The 21,868-nt window shown below is 41.9% G+C and overlaps 1 protein-coding gene across 2 annotated transcripts in view; it reads left to right on the top strand.

Annotated features, from left to right (window-relative positions):
* The first annotated feature begins 2,302 nt into the window (after window positions 1-2,302).
* LOC126191573 (cytochrome P450 6k1-like) overlaps window positions 2,303-21,868 on the top strand; it is an 83,038-nt gene continuing 63,472 nt past the window's right edge. Inside the window, exon 1 of one of the 2 annotated variants that reach the window (XM_049932500.1) lies at window positions 2,303-2,434. The gene's annotated coding sequence lies outside the window, so the exon portion shown is untranslated. Of the gene's footprint in view, window positions 2,551-21,868 lie in introns of both variants that reach the window. The other variant, XM_049932501.1, reaches the window with a different exon arrangement.

Here is a 21,868-nt window from a genome sequence, read left to right as displayed (position 1 = left end):
AGTACAATTAAGGCGCTGAGACCCATAAGGGCCTAAGGCGCTCGGTCATTGATTTTGAAATTGTAGCGCGCATGCATGCTCCTGACATCTGATGGTCTTATGGCAAACTAACTTTATCCGTATCTCTAGCCCCACTCTGTATGTGAGAACATTCAGAAAGAGCTATTTTACCGATTTCTCGGGTATTCGTTTCCATATAGTCTCAAAGCACGAAACATAATTTTGTTTCACTTCACCTCTCACTTGTTATCTCGGGTACACAACTTAATTTAACGTCTGCATTATGTATGTAGTACTAGTGCTTCATAATCGGATGTTTATCGGCAGTTTTATCTGAGGCTCAGGCCACAGAATGCTCTTCGTGAAAATAATGATAACGGGGGCCATGAAGTGTTCGAATTGGTCCATAATTGTATGTTTAGTGCACTTAGTATCTGTTGTTCATGTTCTGAATCAAATTTCACATTAATTACAAACGTTACAGCTGTCAAAAGACACTATGATCACTAGCTTACGTACGGAAATTTTGTCAATTAACAATAATAATAAATACAATCTTAAATATTAATCAAGGTTTCATAAAAAAGTGGTTATTGTTTCATAGGAACTATGGGAAATTGAGACAATTCAGTCCAAATCAAATTTATAACCAAGACACAAGTCTCATGAGATTGGTTTTATGTCTATAAATTTGATTTTCACAGACTTTTATTTTTCTCATAACTTAGTTTCAGTGCTTTGAGTCCTTATGTTTCTCAGGTCCCAGTTGTTTTCGGTAACAGACAGACTGATTCACGAGTGAGGATTTTTGTGTATACAGTTCACTACGGCAACGTCGCAGGTATTCAGCGTTACGCGTGAGAAGGCGGGGTGGAACGGTGCTTTGTACTAAGGCCAAGTACGAGGGCTATTCAGAAAGCACAGTGACATTCAAAAATGATTTATTAGCAACAGTTAGCTATACCTTCGAGCTACTTCTCTACTAGTCACTACTCTAAGTTAGCCGGCCGCGGTGATCTCGCGGTTCTAGGCGCGCAGTCCGGAACCGCGCGACTGCTACGGTCGCAGGTTCGAATCCTGCCTCGGGCATGGATGTGTGTGATGTCTTTAGGTTAGTTAGGTTTAAGTAGTTCTAAGTTCTAGGGGACTGATGACCACAGCTGTTAAGTCCCTTAGTGCTCAGAGCCATTTGAACCATTTTTGAACTACTCTAAGTTAGACATCTATCGTAGCGCTGTACCAATTTTCCAATATCATCATCATAGAAGGCAAGCCTGCCAGGTTGGCCGAGAACACTATTGCCAGGCGGATTAACGACGACAGCCGGTGTGCTGGCCAGCCTGAATGTGGTTTTTAGGCGGTTTTCCACATCCCACTAGGTGAATACCAGTCTGATCCCCACATCCCGCCTCAGTTACACGACTCGTAGACATTTGCAACACATTCTCACTATTTCATGATTACACTAGACGCAGACTGCTGCGGTACACTGTTTCCCACCTGGGGGGTACAGGGTGGTGCCAAGAAGGGCACCTGCCTAACCCTTCAATTAACCATGCGAAATCCGATCGTAACCATGCCGACCCTGCGAAACTGCAGGACGAAGGCACCAGCAAAAGGGGAAGAAGAAGAAGATCATCATAGTAGGCAACCGCTTGTGCTTTCTAACAGTTCGCTATGCTGATCTGCAGCTTGTTGTCTGTGCCAAAATGTTGTCTTCTTAGCCTGCAGGTCATGTGAGCAGAGGTGAAAATCGAGAGAGCCAAGTCCTGGCTGTATGGTGGATGATCAAACACTAACCATCGGAAACGCTGCAAGAGCACCCGCATTGCCCTTCAGTGTGCGGACGGAAATTGCCGTGAAGAAGGAAATGCGTGACAGTCAAGTTGTGTGGGCTGTATGAAATCAGGCGAAATCTATAACAGGCACTCATATTTGGCGGGAGTCATTACATCCTAGGCATTTTTACCTGCTCACTGCGCGCTCAGAACTATAAAGCGCGACGTGATACGATCTAAGGTCGTATAACAGATACTGCCCAGCACATCTATGGAAAATGGAATCGGATTTTCATTGTGGTTTCCCTTTCACGATCGATCGGACCTTACTTTGCGAATAGCCTTCGTACTTGTTGTGCGTGTAGGTGAAGGCAAGTGAATTTCGTTCCGATATTTCAGGAGAGTATGGACTATTAAAGTTCCCGCAGTCCCTCCTGTGAGTGAGGGGGGGGGGGGGGGGGGGTATCGCCCACGGGCGCTGACCTTGATGTGATCTGCCGCCTCTATCGCCGACGTCGTATGAAACGTCACAGCGCGCCGCCTGCTCGCAGACTTAAAAGTGCGGTTGGCGGGCAGACGCCGCCACAGTCATTCGCGGGCAGCTGCAGCAGCAGTTCACACCCCGGACAGTGCAGAAGTCGTCGCCACCGACCCAGGTACCTGGCGCTACCTATGTGTGATGTCCGATCTGCTCAGTAGTGTCTTAGCGTCAAGAATTTAATGTGTTTCCAGGGTCACTGCTTCATCTATTATTTTCCCATTGTTGAACAAGGTACAGTTCCCCGTTGCACTGATTTACGTGTTGTGTAGTTATAGTCTGCATATTTTAATCACGAACTGCCTTGAACCATGCGTCTTTTGGTGTTCTGTGTAAACGTGTGAGTGTGAGTGAAAGTGCGTCAAGGTGGCTGAGGTTTGTACTTTATATTTTTCCTTCTGGTGCATACTTTCTACAGAATAAAACCAAAATCGTATCCAATTAGTTGAGTAAGGACGCTGAAGATCGCTTTGAACGCCCAATACACACCACACCACCACCACCACCACCACCACCACCATCCTTACGGGTCAATCTACACTTATTTGAATGCGTGGTGTTTGTTCTTGCGAAAGAACAGACACCACACTGACCCTGAAATTGTGAAACACTGTATGTAAATTGAAGGGAGATCACTGCTATCAGCTGTAGCGGGACAGTAAGCGGAAACACTGTCGAAGAGCGAAAATGTGTAACGGACCGGGACTCCAACCCAGGATCTCCTGCTTACTAAGAGCAGTGGTTAGCGCACCTGCCTAAGTAAGTAGAAGAACCCGTGTTCGAGCCCTGTCCGGTGTACATTTTCGCTCGTCGGCGATGTTTGCGCTTTATGTCCCGCCGCAGCTGATAGCAGGGTTATCCCTTCAGTCTACATTTCGCTGTCAGCAGCCCGCCGGTTCATTGACCGTATTTTACGGACTATAAAGCGCACTTTTTTCTTCGAAAAATTGCCTCCAAAATTCGGTGTCTCTTACACTCGAAATTTAAATAAAAATAGCCAGTGTTTGTTGTGAAATTCCCACTAGTCTTAAAATGGCCATATATTCAACCTATCTCTATCTGGCAACTGTGCGCGGATGCGACGAACATGAGTTGGAGGGATTCACAAGCTTGCTAACATTGTCTCTCTCCCGCCCTGCCATCACAAACCCAGAACAATGTCTAGCCTGTGATGCGTCATTGCGGTCTACGGTGCCAATGAACTTGAAAATGATGTGTGTTATCGGTAACAGAGCAATATTTTTGTTAATGGCTGAAAGAAAATTAAAGGAATTCATATGACGCTGGCTGCAAATTGAGAGTAATAGTATATGCAGAAGAACATGGAAAGAGAGTAGCTGAGCGATATTTCGGCCTTCCACCAACAGAAAGAAACCATTCGCGACTGACGGGCTAGTTAAGAAGAACTGAGAAATTTGAGGAAAACTACATGTGCAAATAGAGGACTGAATACAAAATGGCCAAAACTAGTAGATGAAATACTGAAATCGATGGCATTGGAGTTAATACTAAAATTATTCAAATACACACTGGTAAGCTAGCGCTGCAGTGGAACTTAACACACTTTAAGGGTGGGGTTGGTTGTTGCTACAGATTTATGAAGCGTCATTGACTTTACGTGCGAACCAATTCCAAAATATCTCAGAAATTGCCACATGAGTATGAAGAGAAAATATTATCTTTCCATCGCTTTATTATACAACGTCGAAAGTAAATATGTGTAGGACTAACCCAAATAGCGAATATGGACGAAACTCGTCTGGTATTTGTTGTGCCCAATAACAGAGCTGTTGCCATGAAAGGTGCTAAAGCTGTAACTATAAAAACAACTGGACACGAAAAAATTAACTACACTGTTGTCCTTTCATGTTGTGTTCACGGTACTATACTTAATCCATTGACCATTTTCAAGCTCAAAACAATATCAAAACCTTCTAAAATACCGTCAGGTGTTGTTGCTAACGTACATAACAAGGCTGGATGGATGAGACTGGCACGAAATTATAAGTTAACAGAGGTGGGAGTGAAGGAAAGGTGCTTTATTGAAGAACAGTTTTCCTCTTGTGCTAGATCAGTGCAGTAGGCATTTGAAAAATTCTATGAAAGAGAAATTGAAACAGGAAAATAGAGATCTTGCTATTATTCCTGGATGACTTACTGCACAATTGCAACCTCTTGACTTCTCGATAAAAAAACTATTTAAATTGTATACGGCAGAGGAGTAAAACAAATGGATGATGGATGAAACCCAACATTAATTCATGCCGAAGGGAGCTTTAAAACGACGTACAATCACACGAGAGTGCCATTGGATAAAACAGTGGTGGTTTAGAGTGAGAGAAGACATTATTGTTAAATCCTTCAAGAAGTGAGGCGTAAGTAACGCTCTTGGTGGTAGTGAAGACCATCTTATGTATGAAGAGGACAACGATGACGAACAGGAGGAAGAAGATGAAGACGAAGAAAGGTCAGACGACGATTTCCCGGGATTTTAAAAGTCAGTTCAATTTTTATAAACCAAAAACTTCTTTTAGTCTGTCTTTTTTTAAACTGCTCAAAGTAATGTGCGTCTTATAGTCCGTACAGTCTTATAGTCCGTGAAATACGGTAGCACATTAGCCCTTTAACACCAGTACTATCACCTACATTCTATGAGCCCATTACAATAATTTTACGAAGCCGCATGAGCAGAGCTCAGCTCGTTAAGACCTCGACCTGCTTGAAATATTGGTTTCCAACACTTCGTTCCTTGTTTACTACAGAAAACTTACGGGTAGTAACAGCACTACCCCAGGAAGTTAATTCGTCTGTGACAATTTGGGGTCATGGCTGTCAAGTATGGTACTACGAAAATGGTGAATATATATTGTTCACATGTATATGGAAAATTGTATACCACCGTCAGTTGCTATGATAACCTTTGTAATCACTATCAGTTTCGATTCTCACTAATCTTCCAGAGTGTTCATTTTCCCAGTTTTCTTTTAGAACTGAATACAAATAATGAACTGTCTTTGGTGTGTAAAATCTAAAAATTTCATTTCCTTTATTCGTAAAAACACCTTTGAAATTAGGAAATAGTCGTGTAACGAAGTATGCGTAATGTACAAATGTATACAGTATCCAAGCCATAGACGACTACAGTTTTCGCCTAGCTTGCTCTACGAGGAAACTTTTAAAGATTTGACTGCGGCTTTTGAAATAAAAATTTTTAAACCAATTCCCTGAAATATCCCTTGATTGGCTGCCATCCTGTACATTCCTTCCCCCTACCAGACGAGTGGTGACTCAGATTGTTTACATAAGAGTGTCAGTCAGTCTCCGGAAAGTTGGTTTGCCCTAGTAGGGGCCTTTATGGTATGGGAGGGATCTGTTACAATATTTCATGTAGTGTAAGTGGGAGGCGACTTATATATAGTCAGTTTTATCAGATGTCATGAGTTAAGAAAATAGTAAAACATTAACTGTCCAAATTTTGTGCAGAAATACAAAGCTCCTGTAATAACTGAAATCAGCACTGTCCATATAACGAAACCTTAAAATAAACGAAGTTAAAATCGAAATTCTTCCAGTCCATATGTGGCATAACAGCAAACCAGTGTTTAACAGTATTGGTTAAAAACAGTCTTGGATGCAATTTTAGTTTTTTTATTTTTCAACGACGCATTTCGCCTTATTTAAGCATCTTCAGGTTAACTTTTCTGGCGTCCATCTAAAAAGATAACCTGAAGATGCCAAAATAAGGCGAAACGCGTCGTTGAAAAATAAAAAAAATAAAATTGCAACCGAGACTGTTTTTAACCAATACTGAAGTTAAAATCGTGTCAGAGAGCTTCACAAAAGAGGAATGAACTATTATGGTTTCTGTCAATTTTAAGGTTAGTTGGTTGGTTGTTTGGGGAAGGAGACCAGACAGCGTGGTCATCGGTCTCATCGGATTAGGGAAGGAAGTCGGCCGTGCCCTTTCAGAGCAACCATCCCGGCATTTGCCTGGAATGATTTAGGGAAATCACGGAAAACCTAAATCAGGATGGCCGGACGCGGGATTGAACCGTCGTCCTCCCGAATGCGAGTCCAGTGTCTAACCACTGCGCCACCTCACTCGGTCAATTTTAAGGGAAAACTCCATTATTAATTAACAGTTTTGGTACTAAAGTGAGTTGCACAGAAAGTAGATGCTGGCCGAACTGAATAGCACTGACTTTTTAATGGTTTACAGGCGCCCCTAGAAATGTGAACTTGTTTGTGTTGTCTGGCAGATATTAATCTCGTTGCTACAGAGTGTAACTAATACCAAAACATACAATACATGAACAACATAACACAATAGTTAATTCTATGATAATCAAAGTATTTGGCTAAAAAACATTGTAAATCAGCTTGCTGCAGAACATTAACACCTGGCGTGGATTAGAACTGGATTAAGTACATTTGAAAAAGAGTAATAACCTAAGTAAAATCTTTCTACGTCATCTATTTGTGCGGGTAATAGTTACACAAAGTTTCACAGGCTACAAAATATTAAGATAATTTCAGTAAAATTTAGAATGCAATTGGCATGTCGAAGAGATGATGTACCATAATTCACGTGAAAACTTTTATCTGTATTAGGCCATGTTAAAATACAGAGTACAAAGCATTTTCTTACACTGACAAAATACTGTAAATATGGGTGAAATCAGGGGTAGCAAAGGCTACACATCAGAACTCATGAATTTCTAGTATTAAAGTCTACCTACTCAATTTAAAATACCTTACACCACATCGTAGAGTAAGAGTCCATCAAAATATAGCACACTATGCTATTCTTACAAGGGAACCTCCCCATCGCACCCCCCTCAGATTTAGTTATAAGTTGGCACAGTGGATAGGCCTTGAAAAACTGAACACAGATCAATCGAAAAAACAGGAAGAAGTTGTGTGGAACTATGAAAAAATAAGCAAAATACACAAACTGAGTTGTCCATGGGCAAGATATGCAACATCAAGGGGGGTATAAGCTCAGGAGAGCCGTGGTTCCGTGGTTAGCGTGAGCAGCTGCGGAACAAGAGGTCCGTGGTTTAAGACTTCCCTCGACTGAAAACTTTAATTTTTATTTTCAGTTTATGTGACAAACTCTTCTGTTTTCATCACTTTTTTGGGAGTGATTATTACATCCACGAGAAAACCTAAATCGGGCAAGGTAGAAGAAACTTTTTACACATTCGCCCAAGTTGTCAAGTTAGGTGGGTCGACAACATATTCCTATCATGTGTCACACATGCCGCAACCAGTGTCGTATAGAATATATCAGACGTGTTTTCCTGTGGAGAATTCGGTTGACCTATGACCTTGCGACCAAATGTTTTCGGTTCCCATTGGAGAGGTACGTCCTTTTGTCAACTAATCACACGGTTTTGCGGTGCGGTCGCAAAGCACAGACACTAAACTTATTACAGTGAACACAGACGTCAATGAAAGAACGGACACATCACAACTTTGCGAAAATAAAGAATGAAAACTTCCAGCTGATGGGAGATGAGCGCGTGGCTTCCACGGCGGAGTATGTGTGACGTCGACAATCTTTAATGGCGCTCCTCTCTAATAGGGTGATGGGCGGAGGGGGGGGGGGGGGGTATTATATATTATCTGCAGGCATATCACACGTCTTGAGGGGGGGGGGGGGAAAGAGCGGAGAGGTAGGCACACGCGAGGTGGGAGGGGGAGAGGGGAGAGGGGGAGACAAGATTTTCAGCACTCGCCACAGCACACGTATGTTTGCTAAAGCGATCTTGACGAAAACGTTTTCTGAAGCACAACTGGTGGCATGCACCAGCGATATAACACTAAGTACGCGCAGAAAGAGAGTGAGATAGAGCCGTCTGCCAGCGGGCTAAACACCAAGCACAGAGCGGGCACCAAATTTGCACATGAATGCATCTTAGCTTTTGTATGACAAAACTAGGTGCAAGGCAGCACAGAAAACAATGTTTAAGGAGGCTTAGTTCAGACCGTCAGTACTGTATTTGTTTCAATTTTTAAACCGATATAGGACGACAGGATCCGTCTCTGTGTCGATTTTCAGTAAACAAAAAAATCAGTAAACGCTGGCCAGTAGTTTCAGGAAGTTGTTGTTTGCGTACGCACTACAACAGAATCCTCTCAAGACGCCAAAATTCCGATACTCAAGGGTCACAGCGTGGCAAAGTGCTGCACGACTTAATATACTACGTAAACACGTACCTAAGAAAAAAAGTGAATGATAGTAATTTCACTGGAGACAGAGCAGGAGAGTTTTAAGAAGAGACACTGGAGGGAAACGGTAGTTCAAAGGGCATCAATCAGAATTAAAAACGCGCAATTATTTTTAACACTTACGAGCGGCACCTTGAAAGAAAATAGGGAAATAAATACTATGAACCGACAGTGAAATTAGATTGCCTGCTGAGCAGCGAAACATTAGTTAGAAAAATTAGATGAAAACAAGTATCACACAGCTGTTGAACAATAAAAGATAAACAGAATAGGCATCCTATTGGACAATAAAAGACAAACAGAATAAACATAGCAAAGAGAGACTACTGATTCTGTATTTGGCAACAAACTAAACACTCAACAAAGCGAACTTTTAAAAAGTATCGTTATAAAAAGTCTTTAGCAAGGTATGCTTAATGCATTCATTCGAAAGACAGAAAAAAAATCGTTGTCAACAAAAGAGATTTACAAGTGAACCGTACATTAAACTTGTACAACAAAGCTGAATAATAGAAATTACGTACTATCATCCGATGACGAAGACTTGTGCAGAAGCTGGGAGAGGGTACCTTTAAACACCTCAAAATCTTCAGATATACCTAAACTTTCCACGTAATACAATAGATACGTACTTGGACCATCCTTCTCACAAAACTCTTAACGTTTACCCATAACCACTTAGAACTTAGTATATACTAATCAATACTCAACTGAGCAAGTGCTTTGTCACAAATAAATTCTTAGTTAAAGAAAAACTATAACTTAAAACAAATGTAGTGGACAAAAGATCTTACTAAATGTGATGGAATTGTTTCCCACAAAATTCATTATAGTTTATGCTCACTCATAACCTATGCAATCTTATAAATCAAATGAAAATTAGACTTAATTTATGACGGACCAGACGAAGAAGAGAGAGAGAAAGGGTAGCATGTTTACATGACTTGCTTATGGCAAGGTGACATCTGTGCCGGTCCACGTGTTTGTACTATGCGGTCTAGGCTTACGGTAAGCGTACGCAGGTGACAGAAGCTGCGACTTTGAACGACTCCAAAAACACAGTTGTCTCGACTGGAAACTCACTGCATGACAGAATGAATCATGGTTAACTGTTCATCTCCTCTCAAACAATTAGAAATATAATTAGCATTCATCGGATCCTCCTCAGCTTCCACAACAAAACATTATCTCTAAAACTGAAATGATATCACTTAAAACAACTCTTGCCTGCACATAATTAGCTTCAACTACATTAACCACAGAGCCTCAATAAAACAACATCATACATCAGTTTATACCAACAAAACTTCGCTGTCCTCTGGGGAATCACAGTCGAAAGTCGTCACATCCCCGCTTAACAACTTACTGTGGTAGAACAGATTAATTCTCCTCCATTATTCATTACAATTCTTATTGCGGTATATTACTTAACAAATCTTAGCTTCGCGCATTGAGTTAACCAGTCAAGCAACTACCACTTACGAAAGACAGAAGGCATGGACAGAAAAAGAATAAAAGTTCGGGAAAGAGAATGTGGAGAGATGAGAAAGGAGAGAAGGAGAAGGCAGAAAAAGTTCATTCCTTTCGTTCCGCAATCCTGTATGTCACACAGCGTCCTATCGATTTCGGCAACACAAGTGCTAATCGTGTCATTACTACTGTGTATGTGCTTGGGGCCTCAAGTCGCCTAGTGCCAATAGTAAATTATGTACAATACCAGGATCGTTAGAATCCATGGTTTGTCGCTTTTTTGACACCAATGTATATGGACCAGGATAGTGAAGAACGTTGTTGCGTATGGCTTATGACGACAATGTACAGGAGTTCGAGCGGTCGTGACTTATCGTGTGGGCATCCAGGGCTGCCGTTAAATGACAGAACAGAAAATTAAGTCAGACAAAGGGAATATATTTCGGTGTACGGAATACAAGGGGCACACCTAGGGTCGGAAGTTAGCGGGTGTAGGCCAGACTAGGAGGAAGAAAAACTGAATAAAGTGGGTAACGGGAGAGTAGGCGGTTCTTGTTGATGGTGGGTCGGTCATGGCGTGCAGAGCCAAAGTAAGACGTCTGTTCTAGTCGAAGTTTGGATCACTAGATAGCGAAGCAATTGTGTTCTGCACTGCACAACCGTCCAGAGTCAACACACGTGATCTGCATCCCACGCCCGCTGTTGACTAAAACCAATGGCGAGAATTCGCTAGCAGTTTCAGCAGAGGGCTCAAGGCGTCTCTTGTCAGCGGCTGCAACTGGGCAGAGGTGCCTCGAATCTGAAAGGCAGGCAACTTGTGTGACGTAGCTACAGAGGGAGTTGCTCTAGGAGAAAACTTTTAAAGATTTGGCTGGGTCTTTTGAAATAATTTATTTTAAACCAATTCCCTGAAATTTTCCTCGCCTTGCTCCCACCTGTACACCAAATTTCTATCAGCAAGTTGTTGGAGCAGTCGCACGGGTGGATTTCTGGAACTAAGTCGGTTTCTTCTCAACCAGGGAATATCTTCATGGATGGAAAGTTCGAGATATTTATTGTTGTCTTCTTAACGGAACAGGGGCTACGAGGCTGGGTGTTGACAGCCAGTGCAGTCGAGTAGTTCTTATGCAGTCGGTGATGATTCTTACATTACGTGTAGAGTCTTGAACCACACCGGAGCATAATATTCGGCGGTACAATACACTTAACCGAGCACGTAAGTTCTGAGCGTGTCTGCTGAAGCTCCCCAGTTAGTACTGCAAAGTTTCTTTATAAGGTTTTTCCGTGTGTTTATTTTTCAATAAGTTTTTGTTGAGATATCGCTCAAAGATAGTGTACTACCAAGAGTCATTCCAAAACGTTGGTGATAACGCATAAAGGCTACAGCTTATGTTTCATGAGTTTTCAGCACGTTGTAATGTCATTGTTATCCCTTTCATCCATTCCTCATGGGCGTTAACCAACTCACGTACAGATAAGCTAGCACTAGCATCAACAGTCCGCTCCCTGGGGGGCGGCTGGCTCGTTTCCCGCGAGAGGCGGCGAGTACGCTCTTTGGACTCTACCGCTGCTTCATCAGTAGCCGTTTTCGATCGTCCAGTTTTGTCTCCAACAGAGCCAGTTTCATGGAAATTCCCGGCGAGTTTCACCACCGCTTCGTGGGTCACGCTTGATGTTGATTTGTAAGGAAGAAACCGTGTTAAGTCTATAATGACGAATGCTATGCTAAAATGAAAGGCACCAAGTTTTTTCTCTCGTAATTCTTCTTTCTCTGATGTGTCACACGACCCCCGCTCGCCACTGAAAACTACGAGGTGCATTCAAAATGTCGGCTTCCAAAACGTACACCTTGTTACTAATATAGCCTCACATGCTCACATGTTTTGCTCCTCTCTCATCTCAAACTACTTCACTTTAAAACTCTGTTCGTCCAGCTCGGAGCGTTCTAAAAGGGCGGCCCCGTCCTATGAAACAAGTCGCATTCGCCTGTCTACTTTACATCTACGCCTACGTGATTACTATGCTATTCACAAGTGCCTGGCAGAGGGTTCAATGAACCCCTTCAAGCTGTCTTTCTACCGTTCCACTCTCGAACGGCGCGCGGTAAAAACGAGCACTTAAATTTTTCTGTGCGAGACCTGATTTCACTTATATTATCGTGATGATCATTTCTCCCTATGTAGGTGGGTGCCAATAGAATGTTTCCGCAATCGCAGGTGAAAACTGGTGATTGAAATTTTATGAGAAGTTCCCGTCACAACGAAAACCGCCTTTGTTTTAATGATTGCCACTCCATTTCACGTATTATGTCTGTACCACTATCACCCCTACTCCGCGACAGTGCAAAACGAGCAGCCGTTCTTTGTACTTTTTCGATGTCATCCGTCAGTTCCACCTAATGCGGATCCCACACTACACAGCAATACTCCACAATAGGGCGGACAAGCGTGGTGTAAGCAGTCTCTTCAGTAGACCTGTTGGTTGGTTGGTTGGTTTGGGGAAGGAGACCAGACAGCGCGGTCATCGGTCTCATCGGATTAGGGAAGGAAGTCGGCCGTGCCCTTTCAGAGGAACCATCCCGGCATTTGCCTGGAGTGATTTAGGGAAATCACGGAAAACCTAAATCAGGATGGCCGGACGCGGGATTGAACCGTCGTCCTCCCGAATGCGAGTCCAGTGTCTAACCAGTAGACCTGTTGCTCCTTCTAAGTGTTCTGCCAATGAATCGCAGTCTTTGGTTTGCTCTGCCCACAATATTATCTATGTGATCGTTCCAATTTAGGTTATTTGTAATTGTAATAGCTAAGTATTTAGTTGAATTTACAGCCTTCAGATTTGTGTGACTTATCGCGTAATCGAAATTTATCTGATTTCTTTTAGTACTCAAGCGAATAACTTTACACTTTTCTTTATTCAAGTTCAATTGCCACTTTTCGCACCATACAGATATCTTATCTAAATCATTTTGCAATTCGTTATGGTCATCTGATGACTTTACAAGACGGTAAATCACAGCATCATCTGCAAACAATCTAAGACGGCTACTCACATAGTGTCCTATGTCGTTAATATAGACCACACACTTCTTTGAGAAACGCCGGATATTACTTCTGTTTTAATCGATGACTTTCCGTCTGTTACTACGAACTGTGATCTTTCTGACATGAAATTACGAATCCAGCAGCACAAGTAAGGCGATATTTCATAGGCACGCAGTTTGGTTAGAAAACGCTTGTGAGGAACGGTGTCGAAAGCCTTCTGCAAATCTAAAAATATGGAATCAATTTGACATCCCCTGTCGATAGGACTAATTACTTGATGACTATAAAGAGCTAGTTGTGTTTCGCAAGAACGATATCTTCTGAATCCGTGCTGACTATGTGTCAATAAATCGTTTTCTTCGAAGTACTTCATAATGCTCGAATAGAGCATATGTTCCAAAACCCTACTGCAAATCGACGTTAGTGATACGGGCATGTACGAGTAATTCAACGGATTACTCCAACTTCTCTTTTTGGGTATTGGTGTGACTATGGCAATTTCCCAGTCTTTAGGTACGGATCTTTCTGTGAGCGAGCGGTTGTATATAATGGCTAAATATGGCGCTATTGCATCAGCATACTCTGAGAGGAACCTGACTGGTATACAATCTGGACCGGAGGCCTTGGCTTAATTTAGTGATTTATGCTGCTTTGTTACACCGAGGATATCTACTTCTATGTTTCTGATCTTGGCAGTTGTTCTTGATTGGAATTCAGCAGTATTTACTTTATCTTCTTTGGTGAAGGAGTTTCGTAAACCCGTGTTTAATAACTCTCCTTTAGTGACGCTGTCATCAGTGACTTCACCGTTGTTATCGCGCAGGAAAAGTATTGATTGCGTCTTGCCACTGGTGTGGTTTATGCATGACCAGAATCTCTTTGCGTTTTCTGCCAGATTTCGAGACAGAATTTCGTTGTGGAAAGTATTAGAAGCATCTCGCATTGAAGTACGCGCTATATTTCGAACTTCTGCTAAACTTTACCAGTCTTGGGAATTTTGGCATGCTTTTTTGCTGCTTCTGCAACAGCCAGTCATGACTAACGTCGTCCACAATAAATATGAGAATTTCCGACGACGTGTTGTACATTCCTTAACACCAGGCTCGTGCCAATCTGGACAGGCGTATGTAACACTGAATTCCAGTATGAACTCTGGTCCACAAACTGTCCAACAGCAACATTACGGAATACACGTGGGATGCCATGTCGTGTCAATTTTTGTGTCGTGCTTTGAACAACTGCAGTTATTCAGCGGCACAAAGTTGAATTAACACAGCTCTATAATTTTCTGGCTCATCGGAGTAGGTGTGTGTGTGTGTGTGTGTGTGTGTGTGTGTGTGTGTGTGTGTGTGTGTGTGTGTGTGGAGAATAAGGTGCTTGTGATAGCTCAGATTTAACTTGGGGGGTGGTATTATTTTCCCTTAAAACAGCAATTTCTTCAGAAGGGCATCACAACTTGTTTGTGGCATTTGACTTTTTCTGGTTAATGTTAGTGTGCTCAAAGTAACAACGACTTTTCCACTCTAGTATACGTACTTAGCGATACCTTTGAAAGCATATCGGTGTGAACCAACGTACATGGATTGTCTGTAACTTTTACGAGATAGGCCGATGCTCCGTACTGCGCTGTATCATGCTTATCATGTGTAATTCCCCCTTCCACTACAATACAGATATCGTCTACAACATAGATGTACATGTGAAAATGGCTGGGGGTTTTCCACGTGCTGCTCGGTATATGAGAAACAATGCGACACAAAATAACTTCTAGTTTATTTCTAATCTTCATCTGGGTGTCATTTAGCAGAATGACGTTTCGTTACTGAACGTCGTACTTTTTAAGTATCTGGACGTTCTTCACCTTCAAACATCATGCTTCTTCACGCTTAAAGCTATGAATAAATACTTACAAATACGTAGCCAAAACCATCCGAATGAAGGTGACATCAATGCAAATTTGTTTTCGTTGTGTAAGTCAAGCGTCAAACTGATCTACCGAATGGCTATGCTTGAATGGTATTTTAAATTACTCATTTCCTGTGGGTTTGCCGGCCAAAGTGGCCGTGCGGTTAAAGGCGCTGCAGTCTGGAACCGCAAGACCGCTACGGTCGCAGGTTCGAAACCTGCCTCGGGCATGGATGTTTGTGATGTCCTTAGGTTAGTTAGGTTTAACTAGTTCTAAGTTCTAGGGGACTAATGACCTCAGCAGTTGAGTCCCATAGTACTCAGAGCCATTTTGAACCTGTGGGTTTCGCTTAAAGGATAAAGCGTAAAGTCGTGGCGTGATAAAATTATTTGTTCGAACTGTTTATGACTGTTGTTCATCGAACGTTGGTGAAGCTTTGTAACCAGTCAACCGCATCATTTTCGTAGTAAATAAATAGGTGGCCGAATTCATGGAAGACCATACCTAGTTTGGAGATGGTCCACATGCAGGACTACCAAATATTCCGACTGCAGGTAAAAACTGGTAAGAAAATATGTAATACGTTACTGACCGATTGGCAGTTAAGAGTTTATCAAACAGATGAAGCTTGAGGCACATTAGAATAAATGGTGTGGCACATTCTGCATCTAGAATTACCCACGCAACATTATACAACATGGACGCTGTTTTTGCTGGAAGCTAACTAAAAGCTTAAACGAAAAAGAATTTATCAGCGATGTTTGACTGTTTTAAAAAAAGAATAGAACTAATTTTGGGTACCGATATTTTAATCTGAATGTGTCGTGTGTCCTTACCGTAATGACAGAAACGAAAAAGAGATTCAAGCATTGCATAAAATTCGGTGTCCTTCACACAAATAAAACAGGAAAAAATAACATGAGCTGCATAAAAGGTTATGGGCGGTGTTTTGAAGAGTTCAGAAGAAGTTCTTATTATTCACACTGTGGTGTGCGTACTGTAAGACCTTCGGTACACACACCATCAGATTATTTGACTTGTCGCTCTAACGAAGTAGGCGAGTGTCAGCAATATGTCTGGTGGTCTTATCGTGGCGTGTTTATCTTCTGCCGTTAGGACAGACGATAGAAATGCCACTTGCACGCTTAGAGTAGCAGATTGACGGTGACCAACTTTAAACAGAACTCGATTAATTTTCACACACATTTATTAAAATAATAACAAGCATAGACATTACGTAACTTTATTCTGGATGCTGTTTACAATTGACAATCTGAAGTTCCTTTGGTCTTGGTACGTTAATCTTATTCTCACATATCTCTGATACTTGACAAAGTGTCTATACATTTCTCTTCATGGCTATGTACAGGAATATGATAATGTTATTACGCGCAGACTGAAACTTGACTACAGACTAATGCAGACTAAGGCAGACTAATCGAGGTCTGTACACTCGTTATAATACCTCAAGCGTTCAGGTATCACTGCGCGAGTGTGATTCGCGAGGAGAAAAGGTTCTGCGTTACCAGCAATCTCATTGTCTGCGTTACATATTAATACCCGGATCGGCGGAAGCAGAATTTGGTCTGTCTCTAAGATAGCGCCATCTCGTAGTGCGGAGAGGGACGAGCGCTGCGCCTGCGCTGTTGTGCTTAGCGGGGCGCGCTCTTGTGGGAAAGTTGTGTACGCGCTGACTACGCGGAACTATGTACACAACACACACCAAAGGGAAAACAGAAATTGTTGAATACTTCGTATTACTACTGGACAAACGAAAAGAGACATGAGAAGACTTCTGGATTAGAAAAGAACAAATGATAACTTTAAAAGGTGCTTTTCAGTGGAAAGCCCGATGTATTCAAAGTACAAAGAGATGAAACCTTCACACAGTTCACTACATTCGGAACATTCTGATATCTATAATGAACGTGTACAAATAAATTCGTAAACGAGAATGTTTTAAGTGCAATGCGGAAGTTTCAGCGAGTGTAGTCTGTTATTCAGCAGAACTCTACCCACAGAATAAGCGTTTTTACAAAGTGCAGTAAGTCAGAGATGATACTAACGTGAAGTAAGTACAAGGGATGCCTTTGAAACATTTTAAAAAACCATTAAACGAAAACCAATTCTAGTATAAATCATGTCATTTGTTCTAAAAACATTCGTCATTGAAATAAGTGAACTTTTCCTCGCGTTAGAAACGTCGCACATATACTTGGGTTTGGAAGCTTGACTAAAGCTGCTGCCCACGAATCATTTTCTTGGCGTATGGGAACAAACTAAAGTACTTAGGCCATAAATGATGTGTATCCAGGCAACGAGACGTTACTTCGATGGTTTTCTCCGTCATAAAGTAAACTGTTCAACGTGTCGTGTAAACAGCCAGAACTGTTATTATGCAGAATGAAGTGAAGTGTTCATTTCATTCGATGATTTCGTCGATTACTGTTGGCAAACAAGTTATTGCATAACATTCAGAACTGATTATTCTTACAGCCCCTATATGCAAACAGTTAACTGCTCTTTATATCCATAGATTCAGTGATTCAGCTTGTCGTGAGCTTATGGCCAAGTGCAAAGCTAGTCGAAAACAGTCTAGGGACGGGGCTGAAAAGAGGATTGTATCTTTTTTACCGTTGTTATTGTAACGCTAGGGGCCCAGATAGGGTCTCAGTGCTGTATCCAAGGCGCGGAACGCAGCCAGTTGACACGGGATTTAATTATATTGACAACTTCGTCAATAGCGGCCGTGCTCTCCGGGTAATGACCAACATTCAGGAAGATTCGACAGTACTGAAGTATGGTGCGGGATTCGATGTCCGTCACCCTGTTCTCTGCTTGCTACGGGCACGCTGCAGTGCTACTGTTTGTGGTTAATAATAAAGAATTTTTACGGTATTTACCCCCCAGCCACCTGCAGCAGAGAGTCAGTCGCTCACTGCATTCTCTCTGACACCAATGCAGTGACTTTCCGTGTCATGCGGTTCTTGGCTCTACCCACATTGGATGTTGACGCCGCTTATAATGCTATCGTGCTACCTGGCAAAGCTGCCCCCAAGTAACTAACTTTTTCTTTTCACAGGGAAGCCAAGTATAACACTACCGCGCAATGTAAAATGACAAATACGGCCTTAACGTGCAGTAAGCGTTACCCTCTGGGAGGAATTTTGAAAATTTGACCGTGCATTAACCTAACGAATAGAGGGTATCGAACGTGAACTTCGTACTGTGGTAATTAGCAGAAAGACTATAATTTAGAAAATAATGAAAGTAGTGAAAATTTACGTAAATAAAACGATAAAAAAGGGTCTCGAGATTAATTAGGCATAATAAGGTGAAAACTTTATTATATGTACAGGGTGGTCCATTGATCGTGACCGGGCCAAATATCTCACGAAATAAGCGTCAAACGAAAAAACTACAAAGAACGAAACTTGTCAAGCTTGAAGGGGGAAACTAGATGGCCCTATGGTTGGCCCGCTAGATGGCGCTGCCATAGGTCAAACGGATATCAACTGCGTTTTTTTAAAATAGGAACCCCCATTTTTTATTACATATTCGTGCAGTACGTAAAGAAAGATGAATGTTTTAGTTGGACCACTTTTTTCGCTTTGTGATAGATGGCGCTGTAATAGTCACAAACGTATAAGTACGTGGTATCACGTAACATTCCGCCAGTGCGGACGGTATTTGCTTCGTGACACATTACCCGTGTTAAAATGGACCATTTACCAATTGCGGAAAAGGTCGATATCTTGTTGGTGTATGGCTATTGTGATCAAAATGCCCAAGGGGCGTGTGCTACGTATGCTGCTCGGTATCCTGGACGACGTCATCCAAGTGTCCGGACCGTTCACCGGATAGTTACGTTATTTAAGGAAACAAGAAGTGTTCAGCCACATGTGAAACGTCAACCACGACCTGCAACAAATGATGATGCCCAAGTAGGTGCTTTAGCTGCTGTCGCGGCTAATCCGCACATCAGTAGCAGACAAATTGCGCGAGAATCGAGAATCTCAAAAACGTCGGTGTTGAGAATGCTACATCAACATCGATTGCACCTGTATCATATTTCTATGCACCAGGAATTGCATGGCGACGACTTTGAACGTCGTGTACAGTTCTGCCACTGGGCACAAGAGAAATTACCGGACGATGACAGATTTTTTACACGCTTTCTATTTAGCGACTAAGCGTCATTCACCAACAGCGGTAACGTAAACCAGCATAATATGCACTATTGGGCAACGGAAAATCCACCATGGCTGCGACACGTGGAACATCAGCGACCTTGGCGGGTTAATGTATGGTGCGGCATTATGGGAGGAAGGATAATTGGCCCCCATTTTATCGATGGCAATCTAAATGGTGCAATGTATGCTGATTTCCTACGTAATGTTCTACCGATGTTACTACAAGATGTTTCACTGCATGACAGAATGGCGATGTACTTCCAACATGATGGATGTCCGGCACATAGCTCGCGTGCGGTTGAAGCAGTACTGAATAGCATATTTCATGACAGGTAGATTGGTCGTCGAAGCACCATACCATGGCCTGCACGTTCACCGGATCTGACGTCACCGGATTTCTTTCTGTATGGAAAGTTGAAGGATATTTGCTATTGTGGTCCACCGACAACGCCTGACAACATGCGTCAGCGCTTTGTCAATGCGGTGTGCGAACATTACGGAAGGCGAACTACTCGCTGTTGAGAAGAATGTCGTCACACGTATTGCCAAATGCATTGAGGTTGACGGACATCATTTTGAGCATTTATTGCATTAAAGTGGTATTTACAGGTAATCACGCTGTAACAGCATGCGTTCTCAGAAATGATACGTTCACAAAGGTACATGTATCACACTGGAACAACCGAAATAAAATTTTCAAACGTACCTACGTCGTGTATTTTAATTTAAAAAACCTACCTGTTACCAACTGTTCGTTTAAAATTGTGAGCCATATGTATGGCTATTACAGCGCCATCACAAAGCGAAAAAAGTGGTCCAACTAAAACATTCATTTCTTTACGTACTACACGAAAATACGAGAAAAAAATGGGGGTTCCTATTTATAAAAACGCAGTTGATATCCGTTTGACCTATGGCAGTGCCATCTAGCGGGCCAACCATAGCGCCATCTGGTTTCCCCCTCCGTTCTTTGTAGTTTTTTCGTTTGACGCTTATTTCGTGAGATATTTGGCCCGGTCTCGATCAATGGACCAGCCTGTACATATATTCTTTCAAAAGGGACTTTCATAAATTTTTTATTAGTAAAGTGCAATGGACACAAACACAACAACGAGCCGAACTGCACAGTTGGTAGCAGTAGTTATCAATTGTGCAGATAATCAGTTGCAGCCATGTAAATGACACTTCCCCTTATTAATAACAGTCATTTTTCTCAACCTTTAACTAATTCAGCACTAAATGTTATCAAATATCTCAGAAGACTAAGTGGCACCAGACAAGAGTTCAAGTTAGACCAAAAACATACACATGACAAATGCAATAAAATAACATTATACTATCACATTTCATATTCATTTCACTGTAGTAATGTTTCAGATTTAAACAGCAAAAACAAAATTGAAATTAACCTTTTCCTACTAGCAAAGATTAAAGTGGGGGCCCTTAAACTGTCCCTTCCTTTGTAAGCAACTATGCACACATTTCAGAAACAATTTTCATCACATAACTGCTGAATTACAAACCCACTTAAGATTATTTAGTCGTCAATGCTTTATAACAATTTACACTAGCAGTATTCTTATTTAGCTTCGGAAATAAATTCAAGATAAAGTAAAGTTTCAAATAGGTTTCGTATTATGTGCCTTTTTCATTACTTGGTAAGCAAGAGATTTTAATTATCAACATTTATACTCTTTAGCACCAACTTTGGCACAATCAAAGTAGTAGCAATTCAAAGCAAAATAAAGCTTTTTAACAAGTTTAAAGTAATGTGCCTCTCTCTTTATCTATAAAACAAATTGTGGTGTCACCGCCAGGCACCACACTTGCTAGGTGGTAGCTTTTAAATCGGCCGCGGTCCGCTAGTATACGACGGACCCGCGTGTCGCCACTGTCAGTAATTGCAGACCGAGCGCCACCACACGGCATGTCTAGAGAGACGTACGAGCACTCGACCCAGTTGTACAGCCGACGTTGCTAGCCATGGTTCACTGAGAATTACTCTCTCATTTGCCGAGACGATAGTTAGCATAGCCTTCAGCTACATTTGCTACGACCTAGCAAGGCGCCATTACCAGTATAGATATTGAGATTCTATTAAAGTATCATCAAGAGCGATGTTCTACAAATGTGGATTAAAGTTAAGTATTCCAGAAGACCTCACGCCAGCCTGCGTGAGTTTAAGCGCGTGCCTTTCGGCTTCCTCTCATTGTGTCTAGGCTGTCTTGTCTAGACACAACACAAATGATTTAACTAACAACTTTTATAAACTTTAAAACTGAAATTTAGGCACATTTAAATAGAAACAAATTTGCATTTCTTCATAAACAGGATACTCGGTCTTTATTACTTTTAGGATAGGACCCTGCTTGGTATCATGAAGAGGACAGTTTCAAAATCCAAACACAAATTTTACAACACTTGAATTAGTATTGCAAAAGCACACACAAGCACACCGGTTCATATTGGCATACATATGTTTTCCAAAGTAGGTGAAGCAGTGGAGCAATAGTGGTGGCAAGCACGTGGTGGCTATCAGGTTTCCTTCTGGCGGTTTTAAACTCTATTCAATTCTTCTTGGCGGTGTATTCATTATCTTTAGCGCCTTTTCAAATGCGGCAGCACCATTTTACAGCCGGAGCCCCATCCGAGGCCATTCCATCATGGATTTGGTTTCAGAATACCTCACTTGGCACCTGCAGTGTTCA

Source organism: Schistocerca cancellata, chromosome 6 (genome assembly GCF_023864275.1).
Source record: "Schistocerca cancellata isolate TAMUIC-IGC-003103 chromosome 6, iqSchCanc2.1, whole genome shotgun sequence".
Taxonomy (NCBI): Eukaryota; Metazoa; Arthropoda; class Insecta; order Orthoptera; family Acrididae; genus Schistocerca; species Schistocerca cancellata.
The sequence above is the reverse complement of the archived record's forward strand: the minus strand, read 5'-3'. Positions and strand labels throughout refer to the sequence as shown.